Source organism: Aptenodytes forsteri, unplaced genomic scaffold (assembly GCF_000699145.1).
Source record: "Aptenodytes forsteri isolate BGI_AS27 unplaced genomic scaffold, ASM69914v1 Scaffold184, whole genome shotgun sequence".
Taxonomy (NCBI): domain Eukaryota; kingdom Metazoa; phylum Chordata; class Aves; order Sphenisciformes; family Spheniscidae; genus Aptenodytes; species Aptenodytes forsteri.
The window spans coordinates 1144174-1169739 of NW_008796078.1; positions in this window are offsets into that span (position 1 = coordinate 1144174).

Here is a 25566-nt window from a genome sequence, read left to right on the forward strand (position 1 = left end):
GCTTTCACAACCCTTATGCTAAAATATGAATTCATTCCTGGACTCTTTATATCTGTTAATAGGTCACACCTGGGTAACCTCTTAGGTGCCGTATGATTTTATCTGCCAAGGCAACTTTGGTAGCAATTGCGATAGATGTAATTGCGAATGTAACAGCAGTATCTAAAGCTCTTCACCACTGGTGCCAGCTAGGCACACACACTCAACCACCCTGCAAGAACGTACACACTTGTTGAGCTCAATACTCATTGTTTATAATAAGTTACTTGGCTCAGAGTATAATGCCAGCTCTTGGCAAGGTCCTGGTGAGCCTGGGATCTGTAGAGGTTTCGTTTATTGGTGCTGATGATAGGGATGAGTTAAATTACAGAAACTGGAATTGCTTTTAACATTATTCAAGGGGAATGTTTCCAAAGAGCCGACTGTTGCGAAAGCCGACAGTAATGTCTCTTCCAAAACGTTTGCCATTTCAGAGAACTCCAAGCTGCCAATGTCTAAAGTGCAACAGTTTCATTAAGAGAAAAGAACCTGTGTTCAGTATTGAGCAACCTCTGCAGATCCTAAATGTGCTCAGCACCTTGCAGGGTCAAGCAAGCCCTAAGCAGTTTGTCCTGGCACATTTGGAAATTAACAGCAAGACCAAAGAACCAAATTTCTGTCCAAGTTTCATTTAATGTATGTTTGCATTGAAGGGCCACGCTAAATCAATCAACAAAGCAATCTTTTCTTTCCTGCACCCCCTTTATTTGTATGGTAGGGGCTCCTCAGAGGTCCAGTCATGAAACAGTTATTCTACAAACTGTACAAACACGGAACACAGAGGTGATCCCATCCCAAAGAGCTATTTTGTACACATCTCCAAGAAGAGTCAAAACAGAGAACGTCATAAGCAAACAGGTAATCATAGACTCTGCTCCTCGGCAGTTACACACTGGTGAGTTAATGGGAAAGTGTTATGACTAGGTGCTGGATTTCATGGGGTGCTTCAAGGTGTTTCAAACCTTTATGGAACAGGTCAAAGTCTATATTCTTTACCTAAATTCATTCCATTTAACTCAATATAATCCAGAAGAAATTTAATTCTCCATGTCGCTGTGGAAAAACTGCAAGTATAAATACATGTTTCAGTGATTGGATTTGCCTCATACGTAGCAAAAGCTGCTGTTTTGTAACAGTAAGAAAGAATTAGCATTTTCTAAGACTTCCTGGTTTTACTTATTCCCAAGAGGTACCCAGAAGAATCTGTTATTCAGACAAAATCCATTACTCCCTAGATTACAACTGTTCTTATCAAGAGTGCATGGTAACTGTTTTCTGAAACAGGCCAAACTGATCGTGATAACTCATTTAATATGTAGGATCTGAGCTGCTCAAGAAGATACAGCGATCGTGAATCCTCATGTAATTTTGTGGGATGACACATCAATGGCAAATGAGAAATTAAGACCTGAGGTTAAATCTTTGATGGTAATACTGAAGGAAAAATGAGACTTACTTAAAAATAAAATTATGGTAATATGGAAAAGAGTAATTAAAGACAAATTATTCAATAGAGCGAGTGTGAATGTGCTCCTAGCAGACAGGATAGTACACTTTCCTCAGCTCATAGACAGTCATTAGGAAGACGCAGTGGTACTTGTGGCCAGTAGGAACACGCAGTGAAAAGTCGGTTCTCGCTTTTCGTTTGCAGCATGTTCCAGCGCTCAGCCCCCCCCACTCCCCAGGACATGCGCTTCAGCATTTGCTTTCATCAAGACCTTCCCAGGGTTCATACAAGAATCAACAGAATGGACGAAAAGAGATTTTGCTGTCTCATCAATCATACATTTAAACTCACTCCACTAAGAAGAAGGAGGCATAGAATTTTTTTTTCTTTTTCCTGAATACGAGGAGACAACAAAGCTTTGTGTCTTTTAGGACACTGCCCTAAGTGGGAGCCAGTGCAGGGCTGCGCCAGCCAGGGAACACAACGAGATGATACCTTACCTCTGCAGCTTTCAAAGTCAAAATCCCTACTGACATGAGCACGGTCAGTATTTTGTGTTACTGTGAAGACTCCTCCTTCTGATCTACTGTACACAGATACGGTACATTCTCCCCTTTCGGTTAACAAATTATTTCTAGCAGGAGCAAACTGCAAAGCATCATACTTGTTCCTTCTTTTCCAAGCTGATCAAGTACAACTCCACTCACCCTTCTCACCTCCTCACAACATTTGGCGTCTGCTATTTCCCCAGCCTTTTCATAGAGGTGGCCCATTTAAACTACCCACAACTGCAGTAAGGACAATCAGGGGTTTTGTATTGATAGGAAAATACAGAGCTATCGCATGTAAAGGACGTGTAATATATGGTACAGTTCACAGAACAGGCCATACGGAGCAGCTTTTGCTCAACATTATAAGGACTAGGACCTATGTACACACATTAGAGGCACATGTATTCTCACCAAACTTGTCCAAGTCAGAACAAGTCTTGCACAGAGAAGATATTGCACCCGTTGTAGTTGGACACGGAGGCATCTTTTGAAGCTGCTGTTTATTTTCTCTACTCTTGTTTCAGTAACTTATCTTGAGCATTTAGAGTACTGTACTTCTAACACTTTACCCTGGTTCTTACTATTACAAAAAGCCAGTTTTGGAAGACCCAAAGATCACTTTTCTCTGCAAGGAGACAACTAAAGCAGACTCTGTAGTGATGTTGGGATTCGCGTGCTGAGCTCGGATGTAAGAAACATGAGTTCAAGTCCCAGCTCTGCTAGTATTTAAGGACAAGCCACGAACACCCCTTCCTTGGCTAGTGGGACTGTGCGTTCTCCAGCATGGGTGAAATAGTACTACGTGTTTGCACAGCTCCTGAGAGACTCTTGTAATAATACCAATGTTGATTAACCTAAGAAAGCAGCAGGCATGCAAAAGGAGAACAGAATTTTTTGCTACAAGCAGGATTTCACTTGACTCTTCAAGAACAAAGCTTAGCTTTTCTTCAGGGGAATTAAATCTTCTAAAATGAGGTGATTTTTCTTACCTGCTACACTGTTCCCTCCAGTCCTATTCCTATTGCAGGAATATTGTGAAATTGCTTCTTCTACAGCCAGCATAGCTTACCACTCACCTTGCTGAAAAGTGTGTCATGGACATCGCTTCAATCTCTAAAGCTACTCCCTACAATCTTTTATTACTGAGCAGTGCTAGCTTTTCCTGAGCTAAGGTTGTGTTTTTTCCTTTTATTAGTTTAGTTTTACTCCCATCCCCTTTCTGAAAGCCCTCAAAGATGCACCCCTTAAAATGTAGCGTGGGTGAATAGATCTGCCTGTCCATGGCTCAGGACATAGAACAACACATCCCGATCACAGCCCAAAAAGATTGTCTCACGCTCTGTTGCCACCCTGGATTGCAGCAGTACGTACAAGTGACTCCCGGCAGGGCTGATTTCACAGGGCCTGTGAAAGCAATCACATGTACGGCAACGTTTGAAAAGTTGAGAGGCATATTGAAAAAGTTATTTAGAACACAATTAGGCACATTAGAATGATAGTCTTTCCAGGAATATCCCTCTCACTTATATTTGTATTCAGAAAATTGTCTGGAGTGTTCTTGATCTAAAAATATCTTGTCAGACTGCTAGATCAGCTACAGCTATCTGGTTCATCTCTACCCCCTTTACATTCCCATCAAAAGGAAGTGGGACTCCTCTCCTGCTCAGAGGGGAGCTGGCTAAGACACTGGGTAATTCAGTCTTTAAGCACATACAGCCCGTGACATCTCTGTGAGCATGCCAGCAAGCGTAGCGGTTGTGAAAAGAGGTGTTTAACCCAAGTGATGTAACCTGCTACAGTTCACTCGGTGTCTTGCAGAGACTGTGGCTTCCATTCAAAGCATTACAATCTCCATCCCGAAACCGATTCAGCCCAAAGAAAGAAAGAGTTGTTACAACGCAAATGGTGCCAGGATTGCACAGAAGGGTCCAGCACATTCATTGTTATGATTATTTTTATTTCTATAGCTCAACAATGCCCGCTGCGGGAATACATGGGGACCCACTCTGATTTCATCCGCACTAAGAGTCAACGAAGCAAACTGGGATAACCGATAACTGTACTAACAAGATAATAATTTTATACCCAGGTAGCACCTCAAAGCTCCAGCCAAGACTGAAGCCCTGCTAGCTTGGCATTATACAAACACCACAAGGGACAATCCTTGTCCAGACATGCTTACAAACTAAACAGACAAGACAGGCTATGTGTAATAGGGAAAACAAAAACACAAAGGAATTAAATGTCTGGCCGAGGGTTACACCAGCCAGTCAATAGCAAAGCCAAAAATAGGATCCAAGTTTCTTAGTCTACTAGATGTGGCAATGGGAACTATGTGGCCCATCAAGAGCCTGATTAGTCCACAGTCTCTGGCAAGACCTGCTTAAAGTCCTTCGCTAATATTTAGGGATGTTATTTGTACTCTGCTCTATTTTTGCTTGCCCTCTTTCTCCTCAGAATGGAAACTTTTTCTGTGAAGAAAACTGGAAGGAGGTCCTTCACATGAATGGGAGAGGTGATGACTGCTATGGGATGAAGCAGATAAATAAGTAACTCCCCCAAATCAATAAAAAATAACTTCTTTTAATGCAAAGTACTATCCCTCTCAATGTTCACAATTGTAACTGTCAGTTATCAAAATCAGGATGGAAGCTACTGTATTTTTTAATTGTATACTGAAAGCACGTAGAGCTAAGTGAAGCCTATTACAGCAATATGAAGAGTAGTAGTCCACTCAAACATGAGATTTTATGTAAGTCAATACATAGCTTTGAAAATAAGAGCCCATATTTAGACCCTTGCTTGATTCCCAGGTGGCGGGGTAGGGTAGGGAGGACCATGGATAATGAGCATAGATTTACCAGCTTGACATTAGGCCCCTAGTTTGGAGCCCACTCACATCCATATTGCTTGCATTAGGGTTCTGTATGTGGATTTTGAAAAGCACTCACAGTCCATCTAACTCTTCCTCTCTTGCTATTAGGTGTCTGTAACTTGAGGTAGAACAAGACCAGTCCTGAGCCCTTCTGCAATCTCACCTGAACCGAGATCGCCAAATGACACAGAAGCAACAAAAAGATCTCTATACCCACTACTTGAGGACATATCAAATCTCATAGTATCACTTTCAAACATAATACATGTTATCCTAATTACTGGCTGAGAAGTATTTCCTTTATTTGTGGTTAAATTTCTTGAATAAGCCCATGTGCATTATATAGGAATTGAAAAATCAGCCCCCTTCCCCCTATATTCTATTAAGTATGTTAAAAAAAAACCCTTATACATTTTCTGGTTGCCAGTCATTTATGGTAAATGAGATTTGAATTCCAGACTTTGGAGTGCAGCCATTTAGGATATGCAGCTTTGCAAAGTATTTTCCACAATGAAATCTCCAATGATTTGAAGGTACCTCACATTGACCCAAAGCAATTTATTAGTGCAAAACCCTCTAAACTACTGACATATCTGGTCAAAGAAAAACATGATAAATCCAATGCTGGGACTATAGTCATTGTACTGTGGTGAGAACTGGATTTTTGAGAGGCTGGCATTTTTTGGATCAGTCAACAAAGTTCCTCACAGTCCAGAAATGAAATTACAAATGCTTTCAAGAGAAACAGGTGCCAGCTCAATGCACAGCTTTTATGCAGTACAGGGTTGATTTGGAGTAACATTAGTTGTTTATGTAGAATAAGCCTACAAGCAATGTCAATGAGCTATCTGGGAAAAGTCCTAACAGATGATTTGCAGAATCGGGCCCTTTTAACCAGAAATTATAAGTGTTATTTCTAAAGCTATATCTTTACAAACTAAAGCCTCCATGAAAAAATATCACATTCCACCTTTTGTAGAGAGGGGCCCATAGATACAATTAGTCTGTGAAAATGCAGATATCTGAGATTTGTGCAGCCAACAGTTTCCTCCTACCCAAAACAAAAGCTTACACGTGCTCAGATGATGCAAGGAATTCAAGTTACTGCAAATCGGCTGAGCCATGGTAACTGTCTGGATGAATCCACAGGCCCACTGCAAGTTTAATTCAATTTAACTTAGCCTGCTATTAAAGAGGGTTATCCAACATGCATTACATTGCCTTTGCTGCTACTTAATACCATACAGAAATAAATATCATAACTTGGATGATGCATGATATCTTGTGAAGCTGCATTACCTAAATGCATTTTTTAGTTCAATTTCTGATCTCGTGTTTATATGTGTGTCACACGTTTACAACAAGATGATAGAAGCCTGTAGACACAAACTCTCTGGAATTTTGCTTGAAATCCAAATACAGAAATGCAAAACAGATTCTATTGTAACTTCACCTCATATCTGATGTTTAATGAGTCTTCTATTTCCCACAAAGCTGAAAGCAAATCCCTTATTAGTTGAGAGAACTTAAACACATTTCACTTTCTCAGAAGCTATCTATTTTCTGTCACTACTTCTGACAGCGCTCCCTTTGCTGGCTAATGCATTCTGTGGTGGTACTTCGGAGAAGATCACTGGTTTTATTCCTTTTCGAGGGGTTTCACTCACAAGGAAACATCCTTGTGTCTTTCAGAGACAAGGCTGTCCTGATTGATCTGTAAATACTTTTGCATCTGTAACAAAAAGTTGTCCTTTTTAGTGCAGAACTCAAGATTGCAGTAGGCCCAGTATAGGACGCACCTACAGGGAATGCGTGAATCTACCAGCCTCAGTGCTTCTTGATCATGCACATGTTCTCGTGTTATCGGAGGCCCAAAAAGTCAGTAGCTGAAACCTGAGCCTTAAGATTGGCATTGCTAGCAATTCTCAACACAGCAGGGTAGGAGGTTCATGTTGTATTAATAGAGAGCATGGCTATACACACTTGAAATTTTATAGTGTTTTCCATATCTTCCATAAATCACAAGCTATGGAACAACTTTCTTCCTTTCTGGCAAATCTGTTTACACAGATCTCTGCCAGTCCACTCAAGGCTGCATTGGCTTATTCTACAGCTGAGTGCACTCTTCAAGGACTTCCCACCGAGGGGAAGGAGGGAGAAGACATTATTAGAATATGTTTCAAAAGTTTCACTCTGTTTCACTGTCTGTTCCTCAGTGAAGGATGTCTGGCCCTACATGTTAGGACCTTTTTCATGTCTGTTAGAGACTGATTCTCCATGCAACAGGCAAAGGAATATTGGGTGAAACATCACTGAAATCAATAGCATATCAACATAAATGAGAGTCAAAATTAAATCTTGGTATACAAGAATACATTCCTGCACATTAAGCATAAGATGAACAGCTGTTTGAGCTTGGAGATAATATAACCCTACTGTGGGCCAGCTTCCACACATGGTCACAGAGAGGAGGTGTGACTTACTTCTTGCTAGTACAGTTGCTGGGGGACCAGCTAAACCCTCATCCTGATGTCAGCATCAACAATGCCAAGAAACTTCCAGTCCCTGAAGCAAAATATTAAATCCTGAGACCTGAGGTGAAAAAGCCTCAAGCACTAGCTGTGGCCAAAACCTCAGAAATCAACCCTTGATTTGAAAGGAACATAAAACAAAGCACTGTACATTCATGCATTTTTTGTATGCAGCTAACTTAACCCACTGTAATGGGGTTAACCCAATGCTTAGCCAAATTCTGCAGTCCTTCAGCTCAACAAATTCCTTCTGAAACGAGAAGAAATTGTTGCTTAATACCCATCCACTTAGCTCTGGTGTTTGAGGGCAAAAAAGAGCAAGGTTTCCTCAGGACAGAAGACAATTGTAAGAAAATGACAGTAGAGTGGCTGAAGGACATCTGGTCTTTAGGTAGATGTTCAAAAATGCTAGAAGTCAGTTATCCTCACTAGGTTTGCTTTTCCCCTGGTATCTGCGGACCATTATGAGCAGGGGAGAAAATAATTACTCCTCTTCACATATCAGGCTTGTCCTGATAAGACAAATATTTTGTGTGATGCACTGTTGCGGAACTCCACCATGCTATAATTAGCGGCTGTGAAGAATCAACTCCACAGCTGTCAGCACATCCATCTCTATCTTCCAAAGGGTTTTGTGATATGACTTGGAAAAATACGGACACGTAGGAATTCCGAGTAAGTTATTTCAACTCAAAGGGAAATATTCATCTGATAAGAATATCACAGTTCAGACCTTTGTAATACTTAGCCACAGCAGGCCCAGTTTAAAGCACCTAAACATTAATTCTAAAAAATCCTTGTTGCTTTAAAAGTTTCACTACATCTTTTACTGCCACTTTAACATGATTTTGATTTTTTTTTTTTTTTTTTTTTTTTTTTTTTTTTTTTTTTTTTTTTTTTTTCCAAAGGGTTTTGTGATATGACTTGGAAAAATACGGACACGTAGGAATTCCGAGTAAGTTATTTCAACTCAAAGGGAAATATTCATCTGATAAGAATATCACAGTTCAGACCTTTGTAATACTTAGCCACAGCAGGCCCAGTTTAAAGCACCTAAACATTAATTCTAAAAAATCCTTGTTGCTTTAAAAGTTTCACTCCATCTTTTACTGCCACTTTAACATGATTTTGATTGAACATAATCATTGACTTTTTTTTTTTTTTAAAAAGTACTTTGGAAAACTACATCAGCAGTAATATTTGCAAATACTATTTCAATGACCTCCCAAGGCAAGGAATTTCCTCATCAGTGAAACCTAAGTCGCTGCCTGGCTGATATAAAAGCAGAGAGTCAGGAAGCTCTGGACTCCTCCTACGCTAAGACAGCGCGATGGCTGGTACAGAACTGGGAACATTGAACCAGGGCTTGGGTTCCCTGGCAGCCTCTCCAGGGAATCAGCCATAAGCCTGGCAGGTGAACAGGCAGAAGGCAGGTAGGGTTCCAAAAACCCTCAGAGCCTTTGGTTCATTTAGATAAAACCAGACTATATTTGAAACACAGTTCAGTCTTGCAGGCTCAGCAAACAATGTGATTGAAAATTTTCTTGCCAATCCTGCACTGTATTTGTTAAATTCATCAGATTTAATCACATGTCCCCAGACCTGGAAATAATTTGAACCTGCATTCAAACTTCATAAAGCCTCTAAGAATGGTGGAAACAAACTATCCAAAAAAGCAATACCAATCAAAATAAGTAAACTGCCATGAGAAAAGGTGATCAGAATGGCTTGAGGTATTGAAAGAAGCCATAAGAGAGTACTGGCAAAGGTGCAGGACTTTTGACTGAAGAGTCATATTCCAACAGTAAATGTCAGTACAGTTTTTCCTTGTCAGCACAGTTTCTCCTTGTCACCATATAAGAGTTTATTAGCTGTCATGCAAGCTAAATATAGCTATCTATAATACCTTGTAACATTCTCTGAAATATGAACAAACGTGTTCATTTTAATAATATTCACTCGCTTCACAACACAATCACAATCAAGTACCCACATTTTCACAACTGAAATTTAGGATCCGATTCCTCCCTGACTTAGGCATCATGCTGTCATTTTACCTAGGCAAGGTGGATGCAAAACTTTCTCATAGGAAAGATTTCTAATCTGCTTTGCCCAAGCAGAGATGGCTATGGAAACAGAAGAGCAGTGGTCTACATTTAAAGCAAGGGTTGAACTGAAAGTATGGAGTACCACGGTTCTCCTGTCATATCTCATTGCAGCTTGGTTTGTGTTTGCAGAAATTCAGCTATACCACATGAAGAGAGCAGAGGAAAAAAGGAGGAAATGCAATCAGGTTTTGTTACAAGGTCACTAATTTTCCTGTGAAGGTCACTTCCAGTAAATACGATCCATAAGGCTATACTATTTACACATTACGAAACGTAAATAATCTTGAAAGATTTAAAGGAATAGTTCTGTCCAGCAATATCTTGACTGACGTACTCAAAAATTTAAGTTTGTCAATCACTGACCTCAGTAAGAGTAATCTCCAAGTAATATATTTTGCCTTAAGCAACACAGGCTCCCGACGCAATTCTGTTTTAAAAACAAATAATATGAAGCATCTAAAGCAACCGTCAACAATACCGATTGCGCTTTCTTCCATTGGCACTAGCAGGAGTTCTGCCATTGAGTAAAATCTACAGTTCAATACAATTTTAGGCAGTAAATGATGTATAATATTTTTCTAAGTCAAAGACGACATTTTGGTCATGGGCAGCAGAAATATCAGAGCAGAGTGGCCCCAACAACATTATCACTCTTCATGTCCAGCAAATGAGATATCCTGATACAGTTTTGTGAGCATGGGTATTTGCTTTAAATAGCTTGAATAAGATCTCACTCAAAGCTACTCAATCCTTAAGGAAAATCCCAGTAAGCATCGCTGGGGTTTTACCTAAGACAGACAAAGGAAAAGAATAAAATCTAGCACTGTCAGCATTTCTACATGTTCTAATTCACTTTAATTTTTAAAACTTAATAAAAATTGCTAAGAAACATTCAGAAGGTTGCCTAAACTCTACTAGAACAGAGTAAGGTTAGTATGAATTGGATAGTTTTACTAGTTGATGGATGAAATTATTATCCCATCAGCCAAGTTAATTTTTCACATATTTTATAGCTTACTTAACGCTTTTTGACTATGCAATGAAAAGCAGAAAAGTGGATGTGGCTAAAGTTTTATGGCTGGCTAATGTTTGTGTCTTCAGTAGTTTTAATTATTTTAGTGGGTGAGGTCACTGCCACCTCACAGTATTTGAATGACAATTTCTTCTTTGCAATAAATCCTTTTTAAAGAAATATTGCCGTAATTTGTTTCACTCAAAATTAGTACGCCGAAATATCCAAATATCCAGTATAAAGTGTTTATTACATTAACCAAATTAATAATAGAAAGATTAAATCAATCACTAAACTGTAACTGAAGCTACAGAACATCAGTTCTCTGACTTGTTAATGCATTAAAAAAAAGTGTGAGTCAGTGGAAGGTTTTCAAAATATCTGCATAGCTTTTCCACCCTGTGCTGACCATCATCATTAACTACCAATAGACAATAACGTAAGGTGTTGTAGCACATAAAGGCAGGCTGCAATGTCATAACCACTGCAAAAATTAACAAAATATTTTTCCAAGGGCCTCAGTATTAATTTTCCCCATGATCATTTCAACATGATAGAGTGAGACATGCAGGCTGTAATACCAGGTATGGGTTGAGTGGTTGAGACAGGCCCATAAAGTTGACGTCGACAGGTAAATCTTCCTCAAAATTATATTAACTGGTGGATAGACCATTACCAGATTGAGCCGTTATCACTGCCTAGGAAAGGAAGTTAAAGCTCTGGGTTGGTTTAAGTTCCAGTTGTCATTTCTTTTTTGTTAGAGAAGTTGCCTTCCTCTGAGAAATAATCTGCTCCTGAAATGTATTATTCCCTGTTACCTGTAGAACACCACAGGTGTACATGATATTGAACAGGCAAGTATGAGAAAACAATCATGGCAGGGAAGGTTATGGTTTAAATTAGACATTAAACAGAATACTGAAAGCATGCAATAGTGATGGAAGCAGGAAGAAGAAATGCATTTCATCAATAATGGGTCAAGAAACTAGACTGAGTTTTGGACTGGGTCTCACTGCACCTTATTCTCAGGCCTTACTTACTTATTCTTCTTACAGATCCCTGAACACAACAACAGAAATAGCCTCCGATTCACATAGCCCCATGACTGCAGTGGGTTAGACCCAACACTCAGGTAACATGCACGTGAAATAGATACAGGTGAGAGGGGTGCACCGATAGCTCACACATTTTTTACATGTAGTCACTTGTGTGCAGTTCTTTTATGGTAGGGAAGCAGAGCACGAGTGTGCCATATCCAAACCTTGAGGCTTCCGCAGCATCTGCAGTATGGTGCTGTCAGTGCTAAGTGGCCTGGAAAGATAAATGCTCCATGCCTGTGATCTCTGCAGTTATCCTTATGAGCTGGATTTCCAGTTTGGCTCAGTCTCTTGGAGGCCCAATGAAAATGTGGCAAAAAAGCAGTTAAGAGCATTCAACTTTAGACCAAAATCCCCAGCTCCACACCATCTGAATTAGAGCTTTTTCCAAGCTTATAAAGTTTACTCATTCATTTCATTCAGGACTCGACAGTATGTTAGGGAAGTTACAAGACCAAGTAAAGGGAGAAGGAAAAAGGAAAGGAGAATAACACCTGTCTTTGCAGCTGGTCAACAGGCAGACCTTTAATGTGCTGCCTGCTGGGAAACAGGGATGGTCTCATGTTACACTGAGCCTTCAGCAAAGGCTGGAGTTTGCAGAAAGGAATCCTGCAGCTAGAAGATGTGAGGCTTGGGCTTCAGCCAAAAACAATGGAGAACAGCATTAAATGAAAAGTTCCAAAAGTCCAAATGCATTCAATCACTGAACAACACACAGCTTTGTGGTTTGAAAGAATTTAAAAAAGAAATTTAAATCATCACTGCAGAGCTACCAGTTGTTTCTAATTTTGAAGAACAATCACTATTTTACCCTTAACTACCACCAAATGCTTCCCAGAGTGACCGTAGTCACCCATAAACAGACCGAATATCTTCATTTAGGAAGAACAGACCAAGTCTGAAAAAGCTGATATGCTACTCTGAAAATTGCTTCAGCGCCTGAAGCAGAATTTCATCTTTCATAGGCTGAATTTACCCTAGTAAGTGGCACCGGTTTTGCTTTAGGTTACATCCTTAGAAGCTCATTGACTACAGTTGAAAAGTCATTGAAGAAGAGTGATACCAAAAGGTTAGTAAAGAAATATACATAATGGTATTACACCAGACATTTAGAGAGCATAATCTTAAGAATAGCAAAGAAAGGTTGTGGCAGAAAGCAGTAGAATAAAATAAAAGTTGAGCTGAAAAACCTAAAGCAGTGAAACCTGCATAGTTCTACCTCTGAAATGAAACAGTGGAACAGCGAGGACAGGACTGCAGAATATCTCACAAAAACGATCAAAGCACTACACAACCAGGGAATAAAATCATATATAACAAGCCAAAATGCCCTTTTTTCATAGTCTCAGTAATACTGACTGCTAGAAAGGGATAAAGGTATGTACAGGTGCATAAGGAACGTATCAGTAGTGACCTGCATTTTCAGCAGTGACCTCTAATTTTGGTTTCGTAGGGTGAAACAAAGAAGAATCTTTTTTCTGAGAGATCTAAAGCATCTTAAACACTCCCTGATTTTGGTAGGAAATGAGAGCACAGTAACCTTCCCTGATAAGGAAGTGAGTGGGGGACATATCACCCCCAAAATGTTGTTGAGAAGTGAACTGTTGGAATGACAATTTCACAATTTCAGGAACCTGACAAGACATTAAGGATTTAAGAAACAGTTATTTAAAATCCTGCGATATTTGAAAGGGGACTTTGGACGAGGTAGAGTTTGATGCGCTAGAGTTTGAAGAATTAGTAAATATTTTAAGGTCATATACAGATATAGTTTAGACTGGCCCATTCAAGTGAGGGACGGGGTTCACATTAACAAGGCTAATTGCTTTTTGGGGTCTTATTTTATGGCAGACAATAATGATCCTTTGGAAAAAAAAAAATCCATAAACTGTATTTCAGCTCTTTGTTTTCAGGTTCATTGCTAGAGATTTAATGACCTAAGGTTTCTTTAATCTCTAATTTTATGATTCTATTAAACAAATTATAAATAAAAATTTCCTCTAGACACACACGGGGGGGAAATCACCAAAATACTGGAAAAGGATCCAGATTTTCAGTCAGTTGAAACCTCCCTAATTGGCTGGCATGTTTTTCTGCACTTATTACAGTGAATGCTGCCATCTGTTTCTTACTTCAAAAGAAATAGTCAAAATGATAAGCAAGCTAACAGAGAAGGAAATCTTATCATGCATACAGAATATTTAAAAAAGCATAGTATCCACTAGCTCCCTGTGGATAGAATATTTTCAGTCTTGACATGATAATTACTGGTAGAAAAATTGTGACAGGCAAATATTCAACCAGCTTCCATTTGTGATAATGGGGCATGTGCAGATGAGATCATTTTGACTTCAGGTTTTCCATCCCTCGCTTTAGGTTTTACCTTTTAAGTATCACAGTACGGGTGCTTCTTTGTGATGAGCCAGACTGTGCACTGTCCATCCATTAGATCACAGGTTGTTGACTGAAGGTACTGAAAAGTTTGCCAATGTAAAACATCACCTTTAATAGTCCAAAGGGAAGTCCACTAAGTAACAGGAGAAAGAGCATGAAAGAAAAGACACACACAATGTTAGGGTAAAGAAAAAGACACATACGAGAGAGACTATATATTCACTTCCACTAGACAACTAATGTATCATCAACAGTGCCATCATCACAACTGATCAAATATGCATCCCACTGGCTTTTTTCCTAATTGTTAAGCATCATAATGAAGTGCTGATATTTTAGCACTTCAGCATTTAATTCCATCAGCTGCTGCTTAACCCGAGGACTGCAAAATTGGTGCTTAAAAACCCAGTAGTGTCAAAGACCCCTTGCCTATACATTAATGTTGGGCATTCACTTCCCTGAGAGTGCTTGCAGACTATTCAGTGGAACACAGCCCGTTATGGGTGTACTGTAAAGGCAAAATCCTGTGCCAACCCGTACAGGAACGGCCACAATCTGAAAAGTCGTGGAAAGGAAACTATAGCACACAGGATGTGCAATAAACCATGGTAGCTACTACAGTCAAGAAGTGACAATAGCATAAATATGAAATGCAGGAGAGGATTTCACTCACTTGGAGCCTGTTATACATCTTTTCACCCTAGCAGTGCAGTGGAGAGTAGCGAGATCCACAGCTTCTCTCCATCCCACTCTTTTCCCATCTGACCATAGAAATCCAAATCTAGATTGGAATAGGTTTTTATGAGACTAGGAGAAATAAGAGCTTTCTGCTCTCTGCATCTCATGGCGGGAAATGACAGGTCCCGTTGCTACAGGGCACAAAAATAATTTGCAACAAAGCTGGTTTTGTATCATTCCAGTTGTTTGTTTTGTTTCACAGAAGACATTAATTCACCTTTATGCTTTGCTTTTTCTTCGTAGGTCGATGACAGTACCGTAGTATTTCCTGGTTTTACAACTGCCCAAATAACAGAAGCATGAGAGCCACGGGCCAGGGCTGAGACATACCCACCAGTAATTCCTTTCACTTCTATCTGTAGGCCACATAAAGAAATGGACAAGTTTAGAAGGAACAGGATGCCAACATATATTTTTACCACAGGATGTCCAGGCTGCAGAGGCACCTGCTCAGGAATGAATGCAGCAAGTGGGAAAAAAAAAACAGAAAGCAACACAGGAGGGGGGAGATGGCGAAGCAAAAAAACAACCCCAACACAAAACCCAAGAGGTGACTAACAGGTCATCCATGAACATTTGCTATCAGAGCCTGCGGACCACAAAAGGTAAAGAAGAACGAACATACAAGCCTCAGACCAGAAAAAGAATCATGTCTTGACAATGTCACAGCTCAACTTACCAATGTGACTGATGACTACAGTTTGTGTTTTTCATCCACTTTCTCAAAAAAAAAAAAAAAAAAGTGGGAGGTGTACACACACACAGAGTGTGGGAAACAGGAGAATGGCCACGAGCTGATGCGATAGCTGCTGGCTCTTGCTACCTTAAAAGGGAAACCTGAGAAAGTGCAAGAACAGCAGCACTTAAATCGCACAGGCAAAGGAGGTGTCTGTGCTATCGCACTGGAGGGCACTACTGTAGCCAAGGATTCGGCACCGTTCTCAAGCAGACGGACCTTTGGAAATGCAGATAAATTCAGAGGATATATTTGAACCTGTAAACAGGATATAAAAAAGCATGGGCATTTAATAAACTCCTCTCTGAGCTTCAGTGACTACTACACAAGCTTGATCTGTCTTAGGGAACTGTGCACTAGGATGCCTAATACAAATAGTTCTTAACCTAAATAAAAAAAACCCAAAAAACCAACCATAGCTTGGATGAAGATATCTTTTGCTTCAAAGTGTCATCATTCTCCTGCCAAGAGAGAATACTTAGCATCTCCTACTATCAATAGGCAAACCTTAAGTTGGGCAGAGCTGCCTAACTCCACTTGTCACAAATATGTCTACTGTGCTACCAGAACTGGTTTTTTTGATAAAGTAATTGGAAAACAGCCTATTTATACTGGATAATAAACAGCAAGTGCTGGAGGGTATTTAACATGCAATGGATACGTGCCACAGAATGCTATGCCCACTGCATGACAGCCACCGAGGAAACTAGTTGGACATAGATTCTACAATTTCTCATGGAAGGGAAGAAATGTCATTTAAGGTAATGTGTACAACTGGTCAAATCAGTGCTGACAAATACACTTGTTGACAACTTCAGCCCTTTTTCCAATTACCAGCTGTTTGCAAACAGACTACTGTTGCGTTTGTTATTGTAATTGTAGAACAGACAATTGAAGTGCCTGAGCCAAAGCCCCAAACTCTCATCAATTTTGCCGGGCTATGGGAAAGGGCTGTAGATGAACAAACTTTACCCAAAGCATTTGTGAAATATCCACTTGGATTCTTGCCCACTTCTTTCTTATGCTGTGTAACTGGTCATTCACATCATATAGTGTTGGGTTTTTTTTGCTTCCAGACTAAATATATGAAATCTTTTAATTAATAGTTTAATAGCAAATAATTTTTACACATGAATGAATGTCCACATTCACGCGAGACTAAAGCAATGGTAAGAACAGCCATCATCCAAATGTTTCTGGCAGTACAAACATCCATGAGTGGTTGATACCAAAAGGTTGCAATAACTCCGAGATGTTCAGAATCCAAGGCAGTGTTTGCAAGTGTAGTTTCAGTCCATTCAAGTAGCTACTGCACGGATCATTAGTCTGAAGCAGAAGTAGTCTCAGAACAGACTGCATTGCAAGCTGATACACGGAATGTTGAAATCACCAATTAATCTGTCCTTCCCATGAATAAAGAGGAAATCAAACACTGGGATTAAACACGTAACTGCTTCATTTTTCAGGATCTGGAATTATATTGTCAGCCTCTACAGGGGGAAGTAGTTGTCTTTATAATTCAGCCCTACTACAGTCTGCTATGGTTAACAATAGTAATAACATACCTGTTCCAAAGTACTCTGGGAAAAATCCTTCAGACGATTTACCATTTAATAGTGAGATTATGGTACACTTACGTTTACAGAATAACATCCTCTTTTCCTAATACAACTGGCTTTTAATAGATTTCTTTGAGGACTCATGGGACACGCCAGCTACAGAAGGGTATCACAATCTGATCCTTAGCTTCTTCTAAATGTCTTAAGCAGTATGAATCCTACTTGCCCCTCTCATTTGAACATACCAGAAAGTTTCTCCTTGATATTCAGGCTTTTTTTTTTTTTTTTTAAAGTATTGGGGTTTTTGTTTTTTTTTTTTAAATATTCCCTACCTCTCCTCTCTTTATAGAAATTTTTCTCCATCTTGGCCTTCATCTATTAAATAGTGGGTGTTAAGACTAGATTCTCATAACCAAGCTGTCACGGAGCAATAAGTTTTCTTTAATGGGGCACTGTACAGAACAATATAAACTACAGTATGTATGCTGCAGAATTACCACCTACCAATGTTACATGTATGTAGAAATTTTGGACTACCTTTCTTTATTCCCCTGAAATTCCTTCTCCTGAAATATACCTAACGCAAATCAGATATTCTGATTATTTATATGTTGTCTTGCATTGAAATCCCTTTCCAAGAAACACCCCCTTCAAAGCCACTTTAATGACCCAGAAATTTGTGAGCGATGGGTTGAAGCTATGAGCAACCACAAGACACGTTGTGGCACATCACAAAGATGTTTTCCATCTCTTGATTCTGATGTTTATTTTCCAGGTATTGAATTATAACGTTTACTACAAGGAGCATAGAAACACAATAAAACCAGTCACCTGGTAATAAATCAACCTAATAAATAAGCTTGAGCTATAGATGTGCTATTCGATTTACATTAATTTGTTCCTTCTTGATACTATCTTGATAGCAGCAAGTAATGAATGTGAAGAAAATAACATTGGTTTGAGTGTTCAAGGTGATACACAGAAACATTTTTATGTTTCCCTGAGCCCAAAAGCTCAAGGAAAAGGGAACCGGCAAATAACGTAGGGTATGATGAGCTGAGCCAAGAATGTGATTTTGGACTGTTTCCATTGCGGTTTTCACTTCAGAGTAATTTGTATGACTTGGAAAGCTAGCAATATAACTCTGTGTAGGGATGGGTTATTCAAGGTAACCTCTATGTTTAAAGGATGGGGTATTTTTATAGCCATGGACCAAAAATGAGGTCACATGCTACAGCTACCTAGTGCTAGGAAGGAAGACAGAGAATCCACTGTTTTTAAGTTCTCACATTATCTTGTACCGTACAGAGACATGTATTTTACTGTTCTTAAAATACATAGCTATTAATATGCTAATGGCATGACAAGGAAAACAGCAAAGCCTAATAAAATGTCCCTCTAGCAGAAACACTAACTTTTCATATTCTTTAAGGCTAGTGTTCACATTGAATTCCTCAAGAAATGCAGTGAAGTATAAGCATAAGAGTGTAATATTTGGAACTTTTAAAATATATTGGATTTTAATGCATTCCTAGTTCATGTGGCAGCCCAGCCTATTTAGTCATATAATTTCTCGGTGATAAATCTTGAGCTAATTTCTAGAAAATAGCTAGAAATTTTTAAGCTGCTAAAAGTTAAACGTTGTGGTTTGTACATAAAACCACAGCAACTGTGGGCTCAACACAGTACATAAAGATAGAACTACCGTCACTTAACATATTTGGATGTGAACAATATTTTCTCTAGCACAGAACAGGTGAAAGATGAAAAATATCAAATTCCCCAAAGAACCTTGAAATCAGCCACTAATGAAAGTTTTACAGTGGGACCTTTTAAAGGTTTAGGTCCAGATCCTCATCTGTAGTGAAGTTTCAATGAAGGAAGTAGAAATACCTAATTTACATCAATGAAAAACTAGACCTTAAATTATAAGGTCAAGATAATACAGACATTAACTTCTCATTTTACTCCCCACTGCTTGCAAAGAGTAAAACACTTCCAAGATTTCTACAGGACCAATCTAACATCAGTTCTGGAAATGATCCACACTTATAGGATGATTTAGAGAAATACTCATAGGGTCAAGGTCTTGAGACATCTTGATCTCCTTGGCTAGAAGCCAGGTGAATAAAAATCAAATAACAAAAAGTTAGAAATGATGTAGCATTGTAAAGGAAAATTAAAACAACAATTAAACAGTACTAACTAAATAAAAAACACTGGCACTTAAACAAGAGATGTCATTTTTTTCCCCCTTCTTTTTTCAAAAATGTTCAACTGGGATTTTTGATTGTTACTTCAAAACAGTCTTTCAATTTACTGACATGGTCTAAGTGAGAACTTCAACCATCTTCTGGCTCATTCCAACTTATAAAAGTTCAGAGGTATGAAAAAAGGTCCTGAACCACACAGGCCTTCCACGAAAGAAATCCCTAGCACGGATGTTAGGCTCTTTTCTCACCCCTACTCCTCATAAGCCCATACACACCACAGAAGTCCTGGGTGGGAGAAGCGGCATGCCGGGGGCTGGTGGGACATTGCACTATATCACCAAGAAGATACAGGTGTAGTGTTTTACCCCTAGGATCGCCCCAGGCTGCTGTACTGCAGATCCCAGGGCTGACTGGGATAACATAAGTAACTCAGATAAAGATGAGTTCAGGATTAGAGCGTGCATGCACAAACACACACAGCTTGGAGTCACCCAGTCATCTCTCTACACCTAGTAATGGGATGCCAACCTTGGGCTCCGCCTCTGGTCAAGTACAGGCCTGAATCTTACCATGACATCCCAAATATGTGATACTGCTGCAGCAGAAGTGCCTGCTTTGGCCAAAGCTAGATAACCTTTCTGCATTGCATGAATATCCTCTGCAGAGCATGTCTTTATACTGTTTCACTTCAAAGCTAAGTTTTTAGATGCTGCTGACCATCAGGCAATTTTCCCTTACGTTTCCTTTTAACTTCTCATACATTTACTGTTCATTAATACCTTTCTCATTTCAAACTTTCTTTAAAAATGTCCTTTAAGTTCGCTAATTTCCTAGACTTGTTTTGCTTATGTTCTCCACAGATGCTCAGTTATCTTTCACGCGCTGTACTGGATCTCCAAGACTGCCTCTCCTTTTTCTCATCTCCACCTGACAAGAACTAAGTGGTTCTGGTCTGGACAAGGACATGTAGTTATGGTGACAGGATACTTTCGTTACCAGATGCTTACTAATGCATGTTAAAGGTTTCATGGAGAGAAGAAAGTCTGATTTTTACACGGGGCAAGTTAAAGTCTACCAGGGATAAAAGGATTTATGTTGCTCTGGGGAACGTTCAATGCAATTGCCGTAGCCTTTGCTAGATGAACATTTTACTATGTACTCGATCTAGATTGCTTAACTGGTACTTAAAACCGTAGGGTTTCCTCTGGAAGACAACTTCAGTTTCCTTTTAGATAAGTTATTGAAATTGCTTTTTATAGTGAAAGAAAGAGTTCGGCTAACACAAAAGTCGGCTGACAAAAATTTTCTGCCAATGGAGTGTTATCTAAGATAAGTAAAAGCAACACTGCTAGACAGACAGGCCAGGGCGTGCGCTGTGCCAGGCACAGCGGCTTCCTTTATCCCTCTTGCCATGCGGCAATGCCACACAGTCAGGACTCAGCACAGAAGACAGACCAAAGTCCTTGTAATCCTTTTAGAAGGCTCTTGATATCGGCTGAGACGAGGGAGAATGAGATTTGTGGATAATCTCAGCTCATTTTAGCTCCAAATGCCCACAAGGAAAACATGACTGTAACCTGCCACATTTTACGCGCACAAAAGTCCCCTTGTCTTTTGCTCTTTTCTGGAATCATGTAGCTCAGGCAAGTGGAAATACAGTGGTGGTTTCTAGTCCACTGGACTTTTTACAAATCCAGTTTTTCCCCCTGACTGACCCCACTGGTGGGCTGTGCAGAGTTGCGCTAATAAACCAGAAAAACCACAGTTCTGTTGTGATTAGAAACCTTCGGTATGTCAAAACGTAGCAACATATCTGCAGTTTGGCTGTTTGCCCTAGAGGTTTACACCACTGGTTATCATAAGCCTTTAATTTCCAAAGCTGGCGCAGGAGCAACCAGAAAATAAACCAAAGCGTCCAGAAACAGGCAGGATCTTGCAACCTGTGAAGCAATGCAGCACTAAGAGGAGGTGATGCTGTCTTCTCGTAATTTTTTTCCCTGGAGTCAATAAATAACAAGAAGAAAAAGCACAGACTGTCAAACCTGAACAGAAGAGCCGATTCAGTAGTCAAGCTCTGATCTTCAGTATGTTCGCTGAAAGTTCTGGTTTTTTAAGGAAAGTTTCCCTGTTCTTACATAACCTTCGACACTTTGCTACAGCAGGCTAAGTGAGGGAACAAGATTAACAGATACGAGATATTTTTACTGCTTCACCCAAAGATTCACAGAATTTTCTGGGAATTTTAACACTTGTTCAAAACAATGTGTGATTCTTCATGTTGCTATCGGTGCTAGGAGAGAATTCTACATAGCCTCCAAGTGATTTGTACTGAAAAATTTTACATCGTTATTTAACATCCTTCTTCAAACTAATAAATCTGCTAAATTGGATTTTGATAAGAACCAAAGTGCTGTTATTAAATATCTCTGCAAAATAACAGCATTATCAAAGTGGAAGTCATTAAGCTGCTATTCCCACCGACTGTTCTGTATGTTACCACAAACTTAGCCATGACAAATGCTTTCTGAGTTAACTTACAGGAAATATATTTGTGTCAATTAGCACAGATTATACGATCGAGGAACAAGATCAGTGAACCGTAATGAATACGGTCAATATCTGCCCTAAAATATGACATCTATTTATCTAAATGCAGTATCTCGGCTTCATTTACTGCATCTCTTCCTGTTTCCCTTCCTTTACTAAGCATTTATTAAAAACAATGCTAGAGGAAACAAAGTATGTATCACATTTTTAAATGAACTTCCGTTACAACGCTGTTACTAATACGATTTGCTTGCCTCGCTACCATGAGGATCCACTGTTGATATAGTTACCAGCAAGTCCTCCAAACAATCACTGACTTCAGCTCGCGAGAGGTCCACCACAGATGTGAAAAATCAGTAGCATTTTTCCCACACTCTACAGCTCCACCAAAGTAGAAGCTGAAGGTGTGATAGCATGTCAACAGTCGGATGGAACACCAGCTGTGCAAACACATGGCCCAGCCTGTGATAAAATCCTTTTTCTTCTCTACAACAGCTGTAACAATGTCAGAGCTCCTTGGATACAGAAAATCCCTACAATTTCTCTAGTGGGAGGAAAACCAGTGAACAGTCCTGTAACGTAGAGTATCATGGGCTATTAGTTAGCCCAGGATTCAAGAGTGTAAGCCACAGGAGAAAATTTCTTGCGCCAGTTATAAAGGTCAACATTTCAAAGTCTTCTGCCATGCATTAGGCACCAAAATCAGATCCTCAGCCACATCTCTCTAACTTCACCAGTGGCACTGAAGATCTGAGACTCCCTGCTCAGTGCTGAAACCTCCTGCAGAGCTTTGCATCCATCCAGGACAGAATGGTCCTGGGCAGTTCTGCACGGGAGTGCTTTTGGCAGATGAAAACGGTAAAGCTCATGTGCAAGTCTGCCAGCAATGCACTGCTAGCCTGTGTCTGAGACCAGAGCCTCTGCTTTCACTGTCTTTAAGAGGGTGAGTAGCAATTATACAGGCAGCTGAATCTGGGGTAAGAAGGACAAGACCACCTCAACATTGGATAGGAAGAACTCTATCTAGGAGCCAGGACCCATACTGTAAATCATAAAAACCTAGGAGTCCGGGATTTCTTCAGTTTTCTGCTTTCAAGCAAGTTCTCTAAGCATGCTACTGTATTTTTTATTCTGCTGTTACTCATAACATTCAGAAGTGTCTTCCTTTGAGCACACATTTTGAGATAGGGGTCTGATTTTTGAAGGGGGAATGCTCAGCACTTCACAAGACCTCATCAGGGGAAACAGATTTAGACATAAAACAAATGGACATATCCCTAACCATCGAAAACTTGAAAATTTTAACCTCAAAAAAATGTGTCTGCATATATAAAAGTAAAAAAAAAAACAACTTATTACACAAAGTCCTTGTTTCAAAATATAGCAGATAACACAGCATTAAGCAAATTTACCAATAAATCTGAGTGTAACCATTCTTGTGCAAAGGAAACAAAACAAAACAACTTCTACATGCTCAGCCTACTAAAACATCTTGCCAGATATTTGAGAGCAAATCAATAATTCGTTGCTATTGAGAAATGAGACATGCAATCTTTGGAGCCAAACTGGTCACTGGTGAACAGTAAAAACCTAATAATTTCCATATTTATTAAGTAATCTATTGCTATTTACCCCAGAAATCATTGCACACAAAAAAATTAAAAAAAAAACCCAACCTGAGAAATTCTGGTGTATGCTGCTATCCCCTTCTGTTGTTCCTCAAGGAACGTAATGGAAACTAAGACAAAAAATGAAAATACTAGATTTCTTACATTGTTATTGGAATAATACAGAGATAAAGGATTATGAAAAGAAGAGAAATGAAACTCAGTTTATTTATCCTTTTCACTTTTTTCTCTTGCTGTCATTATTTCCAGAATTTCTTGATTTAAACAAAAAAGAGGAAAGGTTATTTTATAGAGGAAAGAAAAACAGGAAAGGCAGGGGAAGAAATATAACAAAGAAAGGAAGATGTGCATGTATCTTTATCTTTCCTCAGTGAAAAGAAAAGATATTTTTTTCTTTTTTACTACTTCATAATAGTCTCTACCAGGTCTGTTCTAGTCTCAGCATACACCCAATTGCCATTAGCATTAATAACTGATGTGTGCTCACATCAAAAGAATACCCTTTACTTTGTCAAGTCTTAAAACTGGACAACAGGTTTAAATGAAAAAAAACTTGGAAAGGCTTGGAGACAAGCGAAGCAGTACATAACAAGTCTATAAAGGATAATAAAGAATACTTAGCATACCTGAAAAGATTTCACACCAGTGGTAGAAGGCCTAAATAAATCATGCAAATGAATAAAAGAGGACTATAAAGTCTTTATATAAGAATATAAGAAACAAATAGTAAAAATTGCATATAATATTATTGTATTAAAAAGCAAGCAACTGAAAATAGCCCAGAGAGCTTTTAAAGATTTACAAGATAGCTTATTCTTATGAAGGGTGCTGGGGAATGAAGATGTTGCAATTATCAGACAAAACTAATGGTCAGAATTGCATACTTTTTCAGCCTTCAATTCATGGCCTGCATAGTTTTAATCCAGTCATTTACATTCTTTGTTTCCCAGTTTTGCCTTTTGTATTACAGCAGTAATCTTCTCACATGTATATCAATGTACAGTTGGATACATTAACATTTGCAAAAACATTTATGTCTAGGGAAAGATGAATAAATACAGATATTGATGAGCAGGAAACAACAATTCGTCAGATGCATAGCGTATCCCTGCATAAGCATGGCTTTTTCCATGAAAAACATCTTGATGGCCTATAGGGCCATCAGCTTACATGGAGATATGCAAGTTAGACTAACTGGGGATCTGTTCTTCAGATTTTGAAGAGGTTATCACACAGCCTTTCATTACAGTTCAGGTCTACTTGATTTTTAGCCATTTCTAACTGATTCCCTGAAGAAGTCCCAGAAACAGCAAATATTCTACAAAACAGCATAGAGATGAACTGTTTTCATTTCTTTTAGTGAGCTAAGAACCTTACCTCATATCACAGGAGCACGCTTAACATTTTTAACACATAAAGATACCACCAAAGAATCAGTTTCTGAATATTATCTATCAGGATGCTTTGAGATATTTAGCCACAGGACAAGGTTGTAGCATTGACCAAAAGATTTTGATACATCCAATGTGGAGAGTTTTAGTAACGTTTACAGTTTCACACCACATTTGATTAAATCAAGTGCTGCTTCTGTTACATTTTCATAAAGATTAGGAATTTGAAACTGAATTCACATCAGCCAAGATTTTTGAGCTTTTACAAAGGTTTCCCTAAGTAAACAGTGCCAGAGTTACAATATTAAACTCTTTCTTTAACTGAAACATCTTTCATTTCTTTCTTCTATTCCATCCTCAAGCAGAAGTATTTAGTTTGGGTCAATCAAAACATTTGCACTTCAGGTTTGAAAATGCTTCATTTCAGTATTGAAGGATTTTATAATTTTCTTAATTATTATTTTTTACTACTATTAACTTCAATTTCAAAGGCGACAGTGGTTCCAAACACCACATAGAGATTTTCTTTTTTAACTTTTTTCAATTTTCTAAAAGTTGACCCACTGCTGAAAAAAACAAGATGGCTTTGCATTTCCTCCCAAAACTGTTTAGCCAAGAAATTTCATAGAATCATAGAATACCTTGGGTTGGAAGGGACCTCTAAAGGTCACCTAGTCCAACCCCCCTGCCATGGGTAGGG